The following is a 16908-nucleotide window of genomic DNA, read 5'->3' as shown; positions in this document are numbered from 1 at the left end:
CCGTGCACGCACCTCGATGACAGTAGATAACAAAAATAAAGCGTTACGTAGCGGACTTAGCAGCCGCCGGGCCGGCGGGAAGGGCACGGCGGCGCCGTAGACAGTCGAAGGCACGGAGGAAGGAAACTAAGGAGAGGCCCTACCCCCTCCGCGCGCTAGGAAAAAAGTGTGGCGGAAATGACGTAGTAGGTTCTCATTTTTTGCTGCTTTTTTATTTTTTTTTTGCTGTATGGTCACGCCTTTTGGGTCACAATGGCGGCGTTGTTTGAGCGCGCACACGTGTTGCTCTGGTAGGGTTTCGTGCCGTGGCAAAGGCGCTGTGTGGGCGGGTTTGCGTTAGTCACCGTGTCTTGTTGCGCTGTGTTACCTGCACCGTGCTCTGCCGGATGTTGCGCGAGCGCGAGCGCTCCGCGCGCGAAACCACGCGCAGCGCGGCGTGGTTTCGCGAAAGATGTAAACAAGAGAGGAGGGTGGCACAAAAGGCGGAGCATCGCCATGAGCAACGCCAACTTCCGGCTTCACTTTTGCTTCACAAAGAGTGACGTCAGGGCCTCTCCTTAGTTTCCTTCCTCCGTGGTCGAAGGTGAGGGAGTTGAGAGGGTATTACGAGAGAGGGCGTAGGGAGAGGAGTTGAGCGGGGGTAAGGGCTTGGCCACCTGGATCGGCGCGCGTGCGCGCGACGATCTACGAGCCCATGCAAGGGAACCGAATTTTCGCGTCGCCCGTTACAGAGATGGCGCCAATTTCCTGTGCCACCGGAGCCGAGGAGTGTCCCCCCCCCCCTGGAACAACTGCTGACACTCCGCCAGCCTGGCCGGACTGCCAATCAACGAACGGGAGTAACTAGCGCTACCATGGCGCTACGTGAGCTGACAGAAACATCACATGAAACACATGAAATACGGTGATGATGATGATGATGATAATGAACTGATGACAGCGCTGCTGGACAACGAAATACTTAATGTCTGTGACGTGTTTACGGCTGTCATTATCACTTTCGCCACAAGTATAGCCTTTAGGATCGGCATATTAAATTCAAAGCGTATCGCTATGGAGCCTCCATAGATTATTATTATTTTTTTGTTATGGGAGCGTGTACTTCGACACCACTAGAGTAGAGTGCCTTGAAGGCCTAGAATATACTTGCTATAATGGAGGATGAAAATAATAGGAGGGAGCACACCGCAACGCCAGCAACGCGATTGAATCCTTATGGCGGCCCAACACGTGTAGAAGCGTCAGAGCGCGCGGTAGGTTTTATTACTCCTGGTTGACTTTTGTTGTTTTTCGATACACATTCGAAACCATTTGAAGCTCTTCAAACAAACAAAAACATGGCTACCATCGCGGCACTTTCGCTTTCTGCCGCGTTCAAGCATCAAATCGCGGCGTTCCACTATGCGTGTCCGTTCGGCGAGCCGCATCTGAGAGAGTGCCTCTCAAGCGTGTCGGAAGTTCAAGGCAAATCTTGTAGGCTTCTCTGAAAGGTGCGCGGCGTTGCTACACTGCTGACTGCTTTTGCGACAAGTGTGCGCTGCGGTTCGTGTTGCAGTAAATTGCGTAGTGATGTCTGTTGTCGTTTCAGAAGCTAAGCCGGCATATCCTTCACTTATATAAAGTGAGGCTAAAAACTGTTTTGTAGGCTGGTCAGTTCTCGTGTGAAGGATTAAAGGGAAGCTGAAGTGGTTTTCAATATCCATGAATTGCTGGGATTGGGAAGAATAGACCTAATAATTTACGGTTACGAAATTTTTTTCTTCGTTTTGTTAATATAAGGGGCGGAAATCGCTTTCTAAATCACCCCCGCGGACACGCCCCCATCGCTTCCCGGAGCGCCGGGTGAGGAGGTTACCAGAGGAGAGAACCGGCGAGAGTGACGTCACTGGCGGGGACCGAGCTGCCGGACCGGCGTGCTGGCATGCGCTGGCATGCCTCTTTCCGTCCTGCACTTTACTGAACGACGCTACGAGAGATTTGCCGCCGCCGCCGCTCACGTTTGTTTTGCGATTTTCGTAAACTGTTCTTTCCTTCTGTGCTGCATGAGTGCCTACAGCCAAGGGCGCCCAACATGCCCTCGTTCTGTGCAGCATTCGGCTGCGCGAACACACGCGGGCGAGACGATGTGGTGTTTCACAGGTTCCCGAAGCACAAGAAGCTTGCAGCGCAGTGCGGTGAGGAGAGATAAGTTCGTGCCGACGAAATCAACTGTGCTGTGCTCGGACTATTTCCGCGATAGCCGGATAGCCTTACGACAAATGCGGAAACGCGTTGTTGCTAGCGTTGCTATACTCCGTTTCATACATCAGGTGCAACGCTGTGGAGGCTTGAGATACTTCTTGCAGTGGCTGCGTTCGCACTTAGAAAAAGTTCGGTGTTTCTTGACCCGATTTTTGAGAAAACTTTTCATATATAAGCTCAGTTCTGAATGAAAAAAAAATGGCTGTGGCTTAGGTAAGGTTAAGCCCAGGATGCGAAGCATACTAGCCTTTATTTTAGTTGTTGAACCCTTGTTTAGCCTGGTGAACTGCTGTTGCTTGGCTATATTTGGTTCGGCTAGACGAAGAAACAACTCATGCATTACTGCTTCGCCTTCAAGAGTGGAACGCGACAGCGTTCCCGTCGACCCGCCAAGGGGTGTAAGACAATGGGCTACAGGGCAGCGACTATGCGCCCCGCATTGGACGCGGTGAGCGTCGAGCAAAGCAGCGTTCGGCGCGGCAACGAAATGTGCGCCTGAGCAAGCGACGCACGCCTGAGCCTTAGAAACAGCTTGTTTCTAAGGCAACACCGCATTCACTAGAGGCGCTTTTGTAGCGCTTTGAAGCATCGTACTCGTGGCTCAGTGGTAGCGTCTCCGTCCCACACTCCGGAGACCCTGGTTCGATTCCCACCCAGCCCGTCTTGCAAGAGTTGAGCCAAAGCCACTTCTCCTCTGTCGTGACGTCACGGTGTCACGTGGTTTCATGGCGACACCGCCGCGCCTGAGGAGCTGGGTTGAGCTCTCGTAATATGCTTCGCATAAAAAGAATTTACCCATAGAAACAATCCGTGTACTTATACGGCTGCTAACACGTTCTTTTAAATCAATTTTCTTTTCGGCATTCTTTAATTGCAGCCCGTCGCGGCAGCTTCACGTGCATGCTCGCGCGAGCAAATGCCGCTGGCACGCTGCGAACCATAGACGGAAACGCGCGCAGTAATAAATTTTGGTAACCAGACTTCGTGCGTAGCTTCCACAGCGTTGCACCTGAGGTATAAATTTCAGTATAGGCTTGCCTAGTGACATTCGACGTACGGTTGCAGTTATCATGTTTACCACACGGCGGTGCTAAAACTGCCTAATATCTTTATGTCAACACTAGCACGGAGCGCGCATATACCGTTTCTTGATCGAGCCACAATCGCAAAGTCGTCGAACCATATTCTGAATATTGCACATATAATCCCCCTGACCATCTCGATCTGGATGTGTATGATAAGCAACTTCCATGACTGTACCTCGCAGCACTGCATGTGCGCGCTTTGAAACGCGGCACTTATGTTCGCGATCGTGTATCAACGCTCAGAAAACCACGGGACTTCAGACAAGCAGCGGCAAGGTGCTTGACATCGCGGAATTGTACCCGTGTTTACAATCTAATGAGAAGTTAGTGCTTCGGCATTCTTCCAGCAGCAAGTTCCCAGTGACACTTTAGCGCATTTTTTCTCCCGTCATTGGAACGTGCAGCTACATGAAAAAAAAAAGCATACGTAACAGCTAAGATTTCCAGCACGCGAGAAGGTGTACACATCGCTCTCGCTTTTGGCACACTCAACATTGTCGTTGCCGCCGTTGCCGCCATCGTTTTCCGTATCGGCTGTCGGTCCGAACATGTACGGCGAAAATACAAGCTGTCCGAGACAGCGATAACGTTCCATAATGCTTACAACTCAGCTATGCAGCCAGAACAGAACAGCGTGCTACGCTCTCAAACGGCGGCGCCGACCGGCGACTGCCGCCACTGACGTCACAGCGGCTCCGACCAATCACGGGCAACAGCGGCGTTCGCGCGCTACTCTGAGGCGCTGGTGCGCGTTTTCATGAAAAAACAGCCGCTTGCGCTTGTTTCCGCCCTTCTTGAACGAGATATTCGTGTTCAGGGGACTCAAAACTGTAGAATGCCGCAGAGAACTCATTTTTTTCGAAAAGTGTTTCAGCTTCCCTTTAAGCAAAGCTTAGCTTGAGTTGGAGTGCACCTTTCTCTTTCGCTCGCCGATACATATGTATCATGTAAAACATATGTTATATGTTTTACCCGCCGTGGTTGCTTAATGGCCATATGGTGTTGGGCTGCTAAGCACGAGATCGCGGGATCGAATCCCGATCACGGCGGCCGCATTTCGACGGGGGCGAAATGCGAAAGCACCCGTAACGTTAAAGAACTCCGGGTGGCCCAAATTATTCCGGAGTCCTCCACTGCGGCGTGCCTCATGACGAGATCGTGGTTTTAACCCCATAATTTATTGTAATAAGATCGTATGCGTCCGATGACCTACCGCTTGTTCGCAGTACGCGGTGTTCGAAGCAGCGCCAGTGCTTGGGAGCGTAGCGGAAACCGCATGCCCGGCCGTATACCCAAGCAACCCTAGGCGACTGCCGATGATTGGCCGATTGTTAGGAAATAGTCGGCAGCTTGGCCACCCGACGTCCGAAAACAGTCGGCCCACTATTATGAGAATAACTGTTAGTGGACAATGTGGAAGTAGCAGGAAGAATACACGTGGCGGAAGTATTACATTTCCTTTACGAAAAATCGCGAGATTTCAATACTTTGAAAACGGATATGTTTCTAACACTATTACATCGTTCATTATTGCTTTCTTTAATTTTTGTCTAAGTGTATACTATCGAGAAAATAACTATTGAACTGGGAACAAAATTTACTCAAGTGGATATTGCATTAGACAGTTCTCGTAATAGTCATCTGAACTGCGGAAAGAGTAAAGCAAAATTGTTCGCGAACGCCTTGTTATTGTAAACGGCCCTATTGCAGCACAGCAACAATCGTCAAACGATCTAAGCGCAGGCGATTCGTGGAGTGTACAGTTCTAGGAAAACATTTCAGTTGGATGTTTTCACTGGGGAGGGTGGAAGAAGCGATTATACGAAGCCGAATTGTGAAGAGATGTCAAAATCTGCAATTTTTGTAGCTATTGTCTATTCGTCTGAGAATGATTAAGGCTGCATGCCAGTCAATGTAAATCATAAAATGGAGCATTTCCGCTGTCGACGTGCATTTGATTGGGAAGAACTAGAGTTAGATCAAATTCTTCCAATTTTTGCTCAATGAACTAATGGCATTCAACAATCATAGCAGTCAAGAATTAATAACTTCATGGTATATCATGAGTGTTTTTTCAAGCGCCGTCTCCTGTGAAGCATATCTGACATTTCCGTGCGAATCTCCCTGGAAAGCGTATTGACTGTGTATGCATGCACGCACCTATCGAACTTCGTGCACATATAGACGTGATGCTTTGACGATAAATATTTATTAAAATTCAAATTATTCATTTCTGCCTTGTAAAGGTACAGATCGCGGAGGCGCAGAAAATGCTGTCAGATACAGATTGACAAAGCCGCAGCCCCCTTTCGCTTGGCAGAGCCTGTACAGCGAGACTTTTAAAACAAATACAATTGCACATGGTAATAACAGGTATACAATAATGAGCAAGTACAAAAGGAAACAAAACAAGATTATACAATATTTATACAATACTCCCAAAAAAGAAAACAGAACCTCCATGCTAACGTACATAGCACCCAAAGTACTGTTCGACGCATTGAAGAGGTCAAAATTATTGTATACATAAGCTATATATACATATTCGTATAGAGCTACCAATCCCTGCAAAAAAATATAGAACGCAAATTTTCATTAGACACACGCACGCACGCACGCATGTGCACAGCACACGCACCAAAAGGAAACGGCGACGCACTCCCAGGAGGCGCCTGAAAAAAAAAGGAAAGGAAAAGTGTGGGGAACCAAACTCAATTCAATCTCAAATTAGCTACCGTGTCAAACTGCTTGTACATCAGCGAACTTTATATTTGTCAAATGAAGCTGTAGTGGCAAGTGGCGCACTCCACTGTCTTCAGTTACATTTTTTGCCACTTCTCTTTTGCCTACTGGCTAATCGGAGGGAGAAAGCACCCATGGTGTCTCGATCTCACAGAAATGAACCCGAACTTCCTCTCGGACCAAAAAATGCACTCTGACGTCACTATCCAATAAGACAGTTGAAAACATTGCGCCCACAGAAGAGAAGGCGGTTTCTTGCTGCTGAGCGTTACTTCCCTCACTTTGTTTTTTTGTTGTTGTTGTTGTGTGTGTGTGCGTTTGTTCATTTGTTCGCGGCTAGTCTGAACCAGTAATACAGCTTACATTTTCCAGCTTGTCTTTAAACATATGCTTATGGAATGCTGTATACTGTGCTGCAAACAGCGACCGCATTCCTATCATTTTTGAGGTTGATTTCCGTTTGATTTCTTTAAAGAAGCAAAATTGACGCATTTGTACATTATGACAAATTTCCCTTCTATCGCGTTGGTGTAGATCTCTTGGTACCTTTCCCCAGATCTGACTGATACAACAAGTGTATTGCCGTCGCAACACATTATACAATTTGGTTCGCGTTCACTAGAGCCCTTCCAACTGACGTAACCTAATTATGGGGTTTAACGTGCCAAAACCACTTTCTGATTATGAGGCACGCCGTAGTGGAGCACTCCGGGAATTTCGCCCACCTGGGGATCTTTAACGTGCACCTAAATCTGGCCGGGATTCGTTCCCCCTCCCTCGTGTTCAACAGCTCAACAGCCCAACACCATAGCCACTGAGCAAGCATGGCGGGTAAACTTCCAACTGGCGTAGCCTACTTACTGTTGTACTGCACAACCTCATTGTTCGCCCCGGCGCTCCTCGTCAACTTTTTACCGACAGGGGTCGCTCCTTTCTCTTTACCTCGGAGGACGAGGTCCTCCGAGGTGTGTGGAAAGGTGTAATGGTTCCATGACTTACTTTTGGAAATGCGGTTGTTTCCTTTAAATCAGGGGTACAATCAGGACTCAATGGGAACCAAAGGTCAGTGGATCGCCCCGCATTGGGTGCTCACGGGAAGACTACAAATGAAGCTGTGCAGGGTGATACGGCTGGACTAGTTTTGAAGTGAGGGAAGCTCGCAGTAAAATTGAGTATGGCGAATGGCTGAGGAATATGGAAGAAAGTAACTGGGCTGGGAGAGTGTTGAGGTATCTGTACAGGAAAAACATTGATTCGCAGTTGAGGAAAAGAACTAGGAAACTTACCAGCAAGTATGCGGCCTGTAGGGTGGGCAACACAGCAACAAAGAACGTCAAGCTGAAAGTCAGAGAGCCTGAAATAATCTCATGGGTGGCGGCAATGGAAAAGAAACCTGCCATGAGTAACTACTTCAGAGGAAAAAACGAAATCAGGAAAGAAATCATTTATGATAACTCAGACGGAAGCTCATTACTTTTCGAAGCGAGATCGGGATGCCTTAGAACACGCTACTATAAAGCCTGATATAAGAAGGAAGAAGAAGCATGTGCTTGCTGCGGTAAAGTTAAGGAAACTACGGTGCATATTTTGTTAGAATGTGAAGACGTCTACCCAGCGGTCGATTGTGGCCCCACTGGCCTGCTTGACGCCCTTAGGTTAAGCGGGAGCAGTGGAAAAGTAAACATGTCCGCAATAGGCATTACTAAAAGGCGATTGGAGGATTGGTGGAAGAAAAGTAGGGAAACGACAAAAAACGGAGACGTACAAAAGCACATTTGGCATTAGGGTATCAGAAAATTTGGGTGTGGTAGTCTATAGTGCTTTCTTATTGTTTAACGTAGGTAGGACATTAGGCAGTATAATAGCAAGAGCTTGGTGGCGCAACCCACCACCCCGTTCCAAAGGGGATGCTCATAATATCCATCCATCTATCCAGTTGTGGGCGACTTCCTCCATCCTTATTCCAAGCATAAATTTACTAATGCATGTCATCCGCAGACCAATGGTCTTACAGAGCGGCTTCATCGAATATTAACAGACATGCTCTTCATGTCTGTTTCTGATGACCATCGTGACTGGGATACTGTTCGCCCGTTTGTCATATTAGCGTACAATTCATCACGCCACGACACTGCACGTTACTCGCCATTTTATTTGTTGTGCGGCCGAGATTCAGTATTGCTTTTTAATACTATACTGCCTACCCCTCAAGAGTCTGTGTCATAGTATAAAAGCGATGCCATTGCTCGAGCCCAAGAAACACACCAAGTTGCTCACCGTCGCCTTTGTGCTTCTCAGAACAAGAGACAGAACAAGAACATTTGTGACAGTAGTCACCGGGACGCCGATTATATTCTCGGTGATCTTGTCCCTCTTCGATCTCCCACCCGCCGTTTCGGCCTCTCGGAAAAACTGATATCCCGCTACTCCGGCGCTTACCGGGTTCTCTGTCAGGTAACCTACGTGACCTACGATATGTCTCCGGTCACACCTACTACTCGCTCCATCCAGACTTCCCATGACGTCGTTCAGGTCAGCCGCCTAAAACGCTACCAGTCCTTTTCTGCCTAAAACGCATCGGGAGGGCGCTTCCACACCAAGTGGAAATATGATGCGCAGCTCTGCACAAAGCTGAGGAAGATGAGCACGAGCTTAGGTCTGAAGAAGAGAACGCTTTAATGACTAGCATGCTCTAGGCTTGGCTTTGTCAATTACTGTAAATTACTGCACATTCTGCAAATACAAAAATATGGGGTTTTACGTGACAAGACCACGATCTGATTATGAGGCATGGCGTAGTTGGGGAATCTGGAAAATTTCGTTTCCCTGGGCATCTTTAACGTACACCTAAATCTAAGTACGCGTGTGTCTCCGCATTTCGCCCCCATCGAACTGTGGCCGCCATAATGTATATGCGGTATACTCGTCTTGCTTCTTCTCTCAGCAAAAGTATTAGTCTAAACCTAACTTAACGGGAAGCTTTAGCTCCTACCTGGGAAATCATCAATCCTTTCCTCTTACAACCACTGCAGCGCAACTCATGAGTTATGTTGAACTTAAAAGAAACAGTTAAAATTAGATTTCGGAAAGCCAATTTTTATTTAGCTTCCACTTTTCTAATTTAAAAAAAATGCGAAATCTCAAGAAACAATACTCAAAGTATACGACTCTGTACCTTAGCAACTAAAAGCGATATCGGAATTCTCTAAGGTGCACCTAATATTTCATTTATTGCAGACAAAAATGATATATCACATGACACCCTGAAATACACCCCTAACTCCTGAATATGGTATTCGCAAAATCTTAACAGGCATTGTAACTTCACATAAGTTATAAATTCATACATCGGATTTGTCCGATTGAGATGTTCCAAGGGATGCAGTTTAGAGGGAGGCGATATCAGTTTTTATCCAAACTAACGGATTTGTAAACTTCGTACTTCTTTTTCAAATGTCCCGATTTCCTATAATTCTTGTCAATAATGCCATGGCCTAGTTCAATATTATTATTGCAGCGATCACTGTGATCAAACGTTCTCTCTTGAATGCAACAATTTTCATTCATATCGTTAGAGCGATTTTCTCATAAAATCATTTATGCATTTTGCATGTATTTGAGCAGCCGGCATCGAAGAAGGGCCCGAGCTAAAGCTTCCTCTTATTGAATCACACTGGTTCTTAGAAAACGCAAGAAAAAAAAATTGGAGGACGCTTAAGCTTCGCCTTCAAGAGTGGAACGCGATAGCGTTATCGCACCCCGTTCGCACCGCCTACTCAAACGCGCTACGCCAGCCAAACGTCGCGATCGCCACAGATAACCGGGCCCCGACGCGCCATGAAGGCGGAAGCGATCATGGGGCGAGTGGCGCGCCACGTGTCGGGGCAGCGCCGTACATTCCGAGGAGAGGTCTTCTGTTTTTGCCGCAAGATGGCCCTGCGTGTGCGCAGAGCGCAGAAGAAATTTAGTGGAAACGTACTTCGCTACTCGTGAAACTGCGACTTCTGTAAGTTACATGGTCATAATTACCGATATACACCGCAGTATAACTTTCGACTGCACGTTTCGAAGGCCACACTGCATTCACTAGAGGCGATTTTGTCCCGCTTTGAAGGAACGAACTCGTGGCTGAGTGGCAGCGTCTCCGTCTCACACTCCGGAGACCCTGGTTCGATTCCCACCAGCCCATGTTGCAAGATGTTTTTTATTTATGAAGTGCCTACTGGGATTTATCGCTCACGGTCAACGCCGCGGACGCCGACACCGACGCCGACGACACCGGGTTTTCTGCGACACGAGCTCCTTAACGCTGTCGCGTTAATAACGCTGACTATACCGAAGCCCGCGGCCGCAGTCGTGCACAAATAAAGAGAAAAAAACGAAGAAAGGGAACCCAACGAAGCTTTGCGGGGGCTGTTATCTCGGCCAGACATCTCACCCGGAATGCCGACGAGCTGTCTGGCAAGGTGTCTGGCAAAATCATCGATTCATTGCAAGTCGAGCAAGTAGCAGGTTGTCTTCAAGATAACGCTGATACATAAGCGCGCTCGTTTCCAAGTGCCGAGGGGAAGCAACACTCTCAGGGTGTGTGCTTCTTTTTATTGTGTTTTCTTTAGTTAGCGTCATGGCATACGTCATGGCGCGAATTTCAAATCTTTAAAGTTGATACGCCACGTGGTGGCGAAAATAGAAACTAAACGCATATTCAGAATTCCTGGGTATGAATTCTTTCTCTTAAAAACTCTGAAACTCATGCCGTGGTGTACTTCGAAACCCTGTAATTCTGTAGTTGCTTTATCAGCATGCCATGCTCCACAGAATCATACGCTTTAGCTAGATGTAGGGTCACTAGTGCTGAATATTCTCTTCGGCAACGAGCATGTTGTGTGCGACTGTCTATGCCTGCGTGGCAACACTATGTCGAGGACCCAGATCTAAAGCCAATTTGACTGTGGCTAAGTATTGAATTTACAGAAAAATTGGTCGTCGTGCGGCAATTTTAAATTATTTCAATTAGTTTAACCAGATTTGATGCGAGAGAAATTGGTGTAACATTATCAAAACTATGCCCCCCTCCCTGTTTTCTAGGGATCGGAATTACTTTAGCAAGCTTCCATTCTGAAGGTATCCATCTATTTTTTGAAGAGTAATTGATCATGTTTAGAATTTTTTGCGGGGTAAAATTTATACAGAAGTTTTATCACGGCTGCGGAAACTCCAGCTGCACCTGATGCTGAAAAAGGCAGAGAGCTAACGACGTACGCCAGTTCTGGCAATGTGACTTCCCTAAATTCCTCAAGCAGTAACGGATTCAGTAAGTACGGTGGAACGATTGAAGTGAACCTGCTTTCTAGTACCTTTACAACATTTATCAATAATTTGGACAATTCACGTTACGAAAGGGCAAATACAAAAACATTTGCTAGAACCCGAATCATCTTTCGGGGAGCGCAAAAATCTAAAAAGGGCTCGTTTATGTTTAGATATAGGACAGATAATTGAACTTGTTCATATACCTTTATATACCGCACGCTTCAAAGATACACTAACAAATTTGTTATAACTCCAATTTTTTGGACATTGATTACAAAGAAGTTGTTTCCAGGCAGCTGTTTTCAACGAGCCGGCGTGCTGTCCAAATTCCACCGCGAACTGAAAGATTCGCCTGTATAGGAGGCTAAATTAAACGCTGGATTCTTCAAGCAACGTTTTGAAACTGCACGCACGCTCAAAGCCCCAATATCCTCTTGCATATTCGTGCGCGAAAGAATTGTCGATTTCATGTATCTTTGAAATTTGTCATAATGTACAAATGCGTCAATTTTGCTTTTTAAAGAAATCAAACGGAAATCAACCTCAAAAATGATAGGAATGCGGTCGCTGTTTGCAGCACAGTATAAAGCATTCCATAAGCATATGTATAAAGACAAGCTGGAAAATGTAAGCTGTATCACTGGTTCAGACTAGCCGCGAACAAATGAACAAACGCGCACAGACACAACAAAAAAACAAAGTGAGGGAAGTAACTCTCAGCAGCAAGAAACCGCCTTCTCTTCTGTGGGCGCAATGTTTTCAACTGTCTTATTGTATAGTGACGTCAGAGTGCATTCTATGGTCCGAGAGGAAGTTCGGGTTCATTTCTGTGAGATCGAGACACCATGGGTGCTTTCTCCCTCGGATTAGCCAGCAGGCAAAAGAGAAGTGGCAAAAAATGTAACTGAAGACAGTGGAGTGCGCCACTTGCCACTACAGCTTCATTTGACAAATATAAAGTTCGTTGATGTACAAGCAGTTTGACACGGTAGCTGATTTGAGATTGAATTGAGTTTGGTTCCCCACACTTTTCCTTTCCTTTTTTTTTTTTAGGCGCCTCCTGGGAGTGCGTCGCCGTTTCCTTTTGGTGCGTGTGCTGTGCACATGCGTGCGTGCGTGCGTGTGTCTAATGAAAATTTGCGTTCTATATTTTTTTGCAGGGATTGGTAGCTCTATACGAATATGTATATATAGCTTATGTATACATTAATTTTGACCTCTTCAATGCGTCGAACAGTACTTTGGGTGCTATGTACGTTAGCATGGAGGTTCTGTTTTCTTTTTTGGGAGTATTGTATAGATATTGTGTAATCTTGTTTTGTTTCCTTTTGTACTTGCTCATTATTGTATACCTGTTATTACCATGTGCAATTGTATTTGTTTTAAAAGTCTCGCTGTACAGGCTCTGCCAAGCGAAAGGGGGCTGCGGCTTTGTCAATCTGTATCTGACAGCATTTTCTGCGCCTCCGCGATCTGTACCTTTACAAGGCAGAAATGAATAATTTTAATTTTAATAAATATTTATCGTCAAAGCATCACGTCTATATGTGCACGAAGTTCGATAGGTGCGTGCATGCATACACAGTCAATACGCTTTCCAAGGAGCTTCGCACGAAAATGTCAGATATGCTTCACAGGAGACGGCGCTTGAAAAAACACTCATGATATACCATGAAGTTATTAATTCTTGACTGCTATGATTGTTGAATGCCATTAGTTCATTGAGCAAAAATTTGAAGAATTTGATCTAACTCTAGTTCTTCCCAATCAAATGCACGTCGACAGCGGAAATGCTCCATTTTATGATTTACATTGACTGGCATGCAGCCTTAATCATTCTTAGACGAATCGACAATAGCTACAAAAATTGCAGATTTTGACATCTCTTCACAATTCGGCTTCGTATAATCGCTTCTTCCACCCTCCCCAGTGAAAACATCCAACTGAAATGTTTTCCCAGAACTGTACACTCCACGAATCGCCTGCGCTTAGATCGTTTGACGATTGTTGCTGTGCTGCGATAGGGCCGTTTACAATAACAAGGCGTTCGCGAACAATTTTGCTTTACCCTTTCCGCAGTTCAGATGACTATTACGAGAACTGTCTAATGCAATATCCACTTGAGTAAATTTTGTTCCCAGTTCAATAGTTATTTTCTCGATAGTATACACTTAGGAAAAAATTAAAGAAAGCAATAATGAACGATGTAATAGTGTTAGAAACATATCCGTTTTCGAAGTATTGAAATCTCGCGATTTTTCGTGAAGGAAATGTAATACTTCCGCCACGTGTATTCTTCCTGCTACTTCCACATTCTCCACTAACTCTTATTCTCATAATAGTGGGCCGACTGTTTTCGGACGTCGGGTGGCCAAGCTGCCGACTATTTCCTAACAATCGGCCAATCATCGGCAGTCGCCTAGGGTTGCTTGGGTATACGGCCGGGCATGCGGTTTCCGCTACGCTCCCAAGCACTGGCGCGGCTTCGAACACCGCGTACTACGAACAAGCGGTAGGTCATCGGACGTATACTATCTTATTACAATAAATTATGGGGTTAAAACCACGATCTCGTCATGAGGCACGCCGCAGTGGAGGACTCCGGAATAATTTGGGCCACCCGGAGTTCTTTAACGTTACGGGTGCTTTCGCATTTCGCCCCCGTCGAAATGCGGCCGCCGTGATCGGGATTCGATCCCGCGATCTCGTGCTCAGCAGCCGAACACCATATGGCCATTAAGCAACCACTGCGGGTAAAACATATAACATGTATCGGCGAGCGAAAGAGAAAGGTGCACTCCAACTCAAGCTAAGCTTTGCTTAATCCTTCACACGAGAACTGACCAGCCTACAAAACAGTTTTTAGCCTCACTTTATATAAGTGAAGGATATGCCGGCTTAGCTTCTGAAACGACAACAGACATCACTACGCAATTTACTGCAACACGAACCGCAGCGCACACTTGTCGCAAAAGCAGTCAGCAGTGTAGCAACGCCGCGCACCTTTCAGAGAAGCCTACAAGATTTGCCTTGAACTTCCGACACGCTTGAGAGGCACTCTCTCAGATGCGGCTCGCCGAACGGACACGCATAGTGGAACGCCGCGATTTGATGCTTGAACGCGGCAGAAAGCGAAAGTGCCGCGATGGTAGCCATGTTTTTGTTTGTTTGAAGAGCTTCAAATGGTTTCGAATGTGTATCGAAAAACAACAAAAGTCAACCAGGAGTACTAAAACCTACCGCGCGCTCTGACGCTTTTACGCACGTGCTTTTACGCGTGTTGGGCCGCCATAAGGATTCAATCGCGTTGCTGGCGTTGCGGTGTGCTCCCTCCTATTATTTTCATCCTCCATGATAGCAGGTATATTCTAGGCCTTCAAGGCACTCTACTCTAGTGGTGTCGAAGTACACGCTCCCATAACAAAAAAAAATAATAGGTAGTGACTACAGTGACGGGGCCCGGCACTTTAAGATCTGTACTACAGTGACGGGGCCCGGTACTTTAACATAATCGTGCACTACAGTGACGGGGCCCGGCACTTTAACATCTGTACTACAGTGACGGGGCCCGGCACTTTAACATACACACTACAGTGACGGGGCCCGTCTCCTTAACCACAGACGGGACCGGCACTTTACGTCGACACTGTAGCGACGTCAATGGCCGCACTTCTTTCAAACATTCTATGCAAACAACTTCGAGCACTTCACGGCAGGCAGTGAACTTTATTAAGGTCCTGAGGAGCGACTCCGAAACCCCCTTATGAGGGAGGGGGCCGCCGCGAGCCGTTCCGACGTTGGGACGGGCAGGCCGTGCCTGACCGCCTCCTCCCACTCTTCATCCGTGGTGAGATGACCGTGGTCCCCGTCACCGCCAGAGCATGTGTTCTAAAGTGCAGAATGGATCTCCGCAATCCGGACACCTGCCCCGCACGGACGCGGCATTAGGTTGCCCCTGTGATCCACCACGGCCGCCGCGAACCGGTCGGACGAACCGTATTGGGCGACGTCGACGAACGCGACCGATCGTGGTTCGTCGGCGACGGATCCGAGAAGTGCGGCCCGGGCCCGGCGTGTGCCTACATTGCGTTGCGGGTGCACGTTGCGCGGGAACGGCGAGACCGTGACGGCCTCCCGCGACCACGCGTCGAGCACGCACTGCCTTTCCCTGACGGGTTAAAGTCCAGCGGACTAACTTCTGTGACCCAACCTCATCGAAAGTGTTGTGGACCCCCAGCTGCATGAGCTTCTCGGTGCTGGCGCCTATGGGGATGCCAAGCACTTTACGGACCGCGGTATTTTATTCCAGTACTGTCCACAACACCACGTGAATTTCACGATGTCAGCAACTTCCGTGCAGTAATCGAATACATGATTGCACACATACGGATCGAACGACCGCAATGGGTACTTGTCCACGAATGTACAATCTTTTGCGTATGCACTGTAACACGTATGATGATTATAATAAAGTTCACTCTAATGGAAGGGGAACGGTAAAAACACATTTAAAAAGTCACGGCCCATGTTCCTGCTTGTGAGCACCTGACAATCAATATTCTACTGAATTAAGAAAAAGAAGCAGCGGGTAATTGCTCGCTTAGAAGACCGATAAACATGCAGTTCGATGAAATTTGAGAAATAATGATATTGAAGCTTCCAAGACTTTAGAAGAAAAGAAAAAGAAAATTAAGACTGAATCATCGCGACGGAACATCACAAGTCGCTGTAGGCGTCGAAGACCCCTGGCTATAACGAAATTATTTTTGAACAGCTCCGATAGTGTCCATGCAACAATGGTAGCTTGCGTACTGTCAAATGCTCATATGCTGCGGCATAAAGCTCACGGCACGGTGCGAAAACGTGCTCGGAGCGAAAGCGAAACATTGCGCGAGGACATGCATGCAGACGCGAAGTCTGTCACCGCGAACCCGTGCGATCGCTGCATTGCAACTTCATTCTGTTATGCTACATTTATTTACACAGACAGCCATCCCACTATAAGAACATATTTCACATAGTTTTCTCAGCGATTGCTTACGTTTCACGCAAACCGGTTCGGTGGAATCGATTGCGGCGACCGCTCGCAGTCCCAGCTTACTGTACGTAGTAGGCAAAGAGATAGCGTTTGTAAACCATTATGTGCTTTCTGTTTGTCCAACATGATTATTTTAAAGGTAAAATACTGCCATTTCGAGAGTACTTGCAAAATTGTTCAGGAGGGCTGCCGCGTAGTATGTTTATTTAACCTTTATTTAACGCCGACGCATATGAGGCGCTTCCGACAGATGGCGACTCCGTAAGTCGACCTCGCCCCCAATACCGACATAGGGACGGCCCCGTCGGTGTAGTGTTGTTGTTAAAGCGACGGGCCCCGTCACCGTAGTGAGGATGTTAAAGTACCGGGCCCCGTCACTGTAGTGCAGATGTTAAAGTACCGGGCCCCGTCACTGTAGTGCAGATGTTAAAGTGACGGGCCCCGTCACTGTAGTCACTAAAATAATAATCTATGGAGGCTCCATAGCCA

This window comes from Dermacentor albipictus, unplaced genomic scaffold (assembly GCF_038994185.2).
Source record: "Dermacentor albipictus isolate Rhodes 1998 colony unplaced genomic scaffold, USDA_Dalb.pri_finalv2 scaffold_11, whole genome shotgun sequence".
In the NCBI taxonomy this organism is placed as follows: domain Eukaryota; kingdom Metazoa; phylum Arthropoda; class Arachnida; order Ixodida; family Ixodidae; genus Dermacentor; species Dermacentor albipictus.
This window is presented reverse-complemented; position numbering follows the sequence as displayed.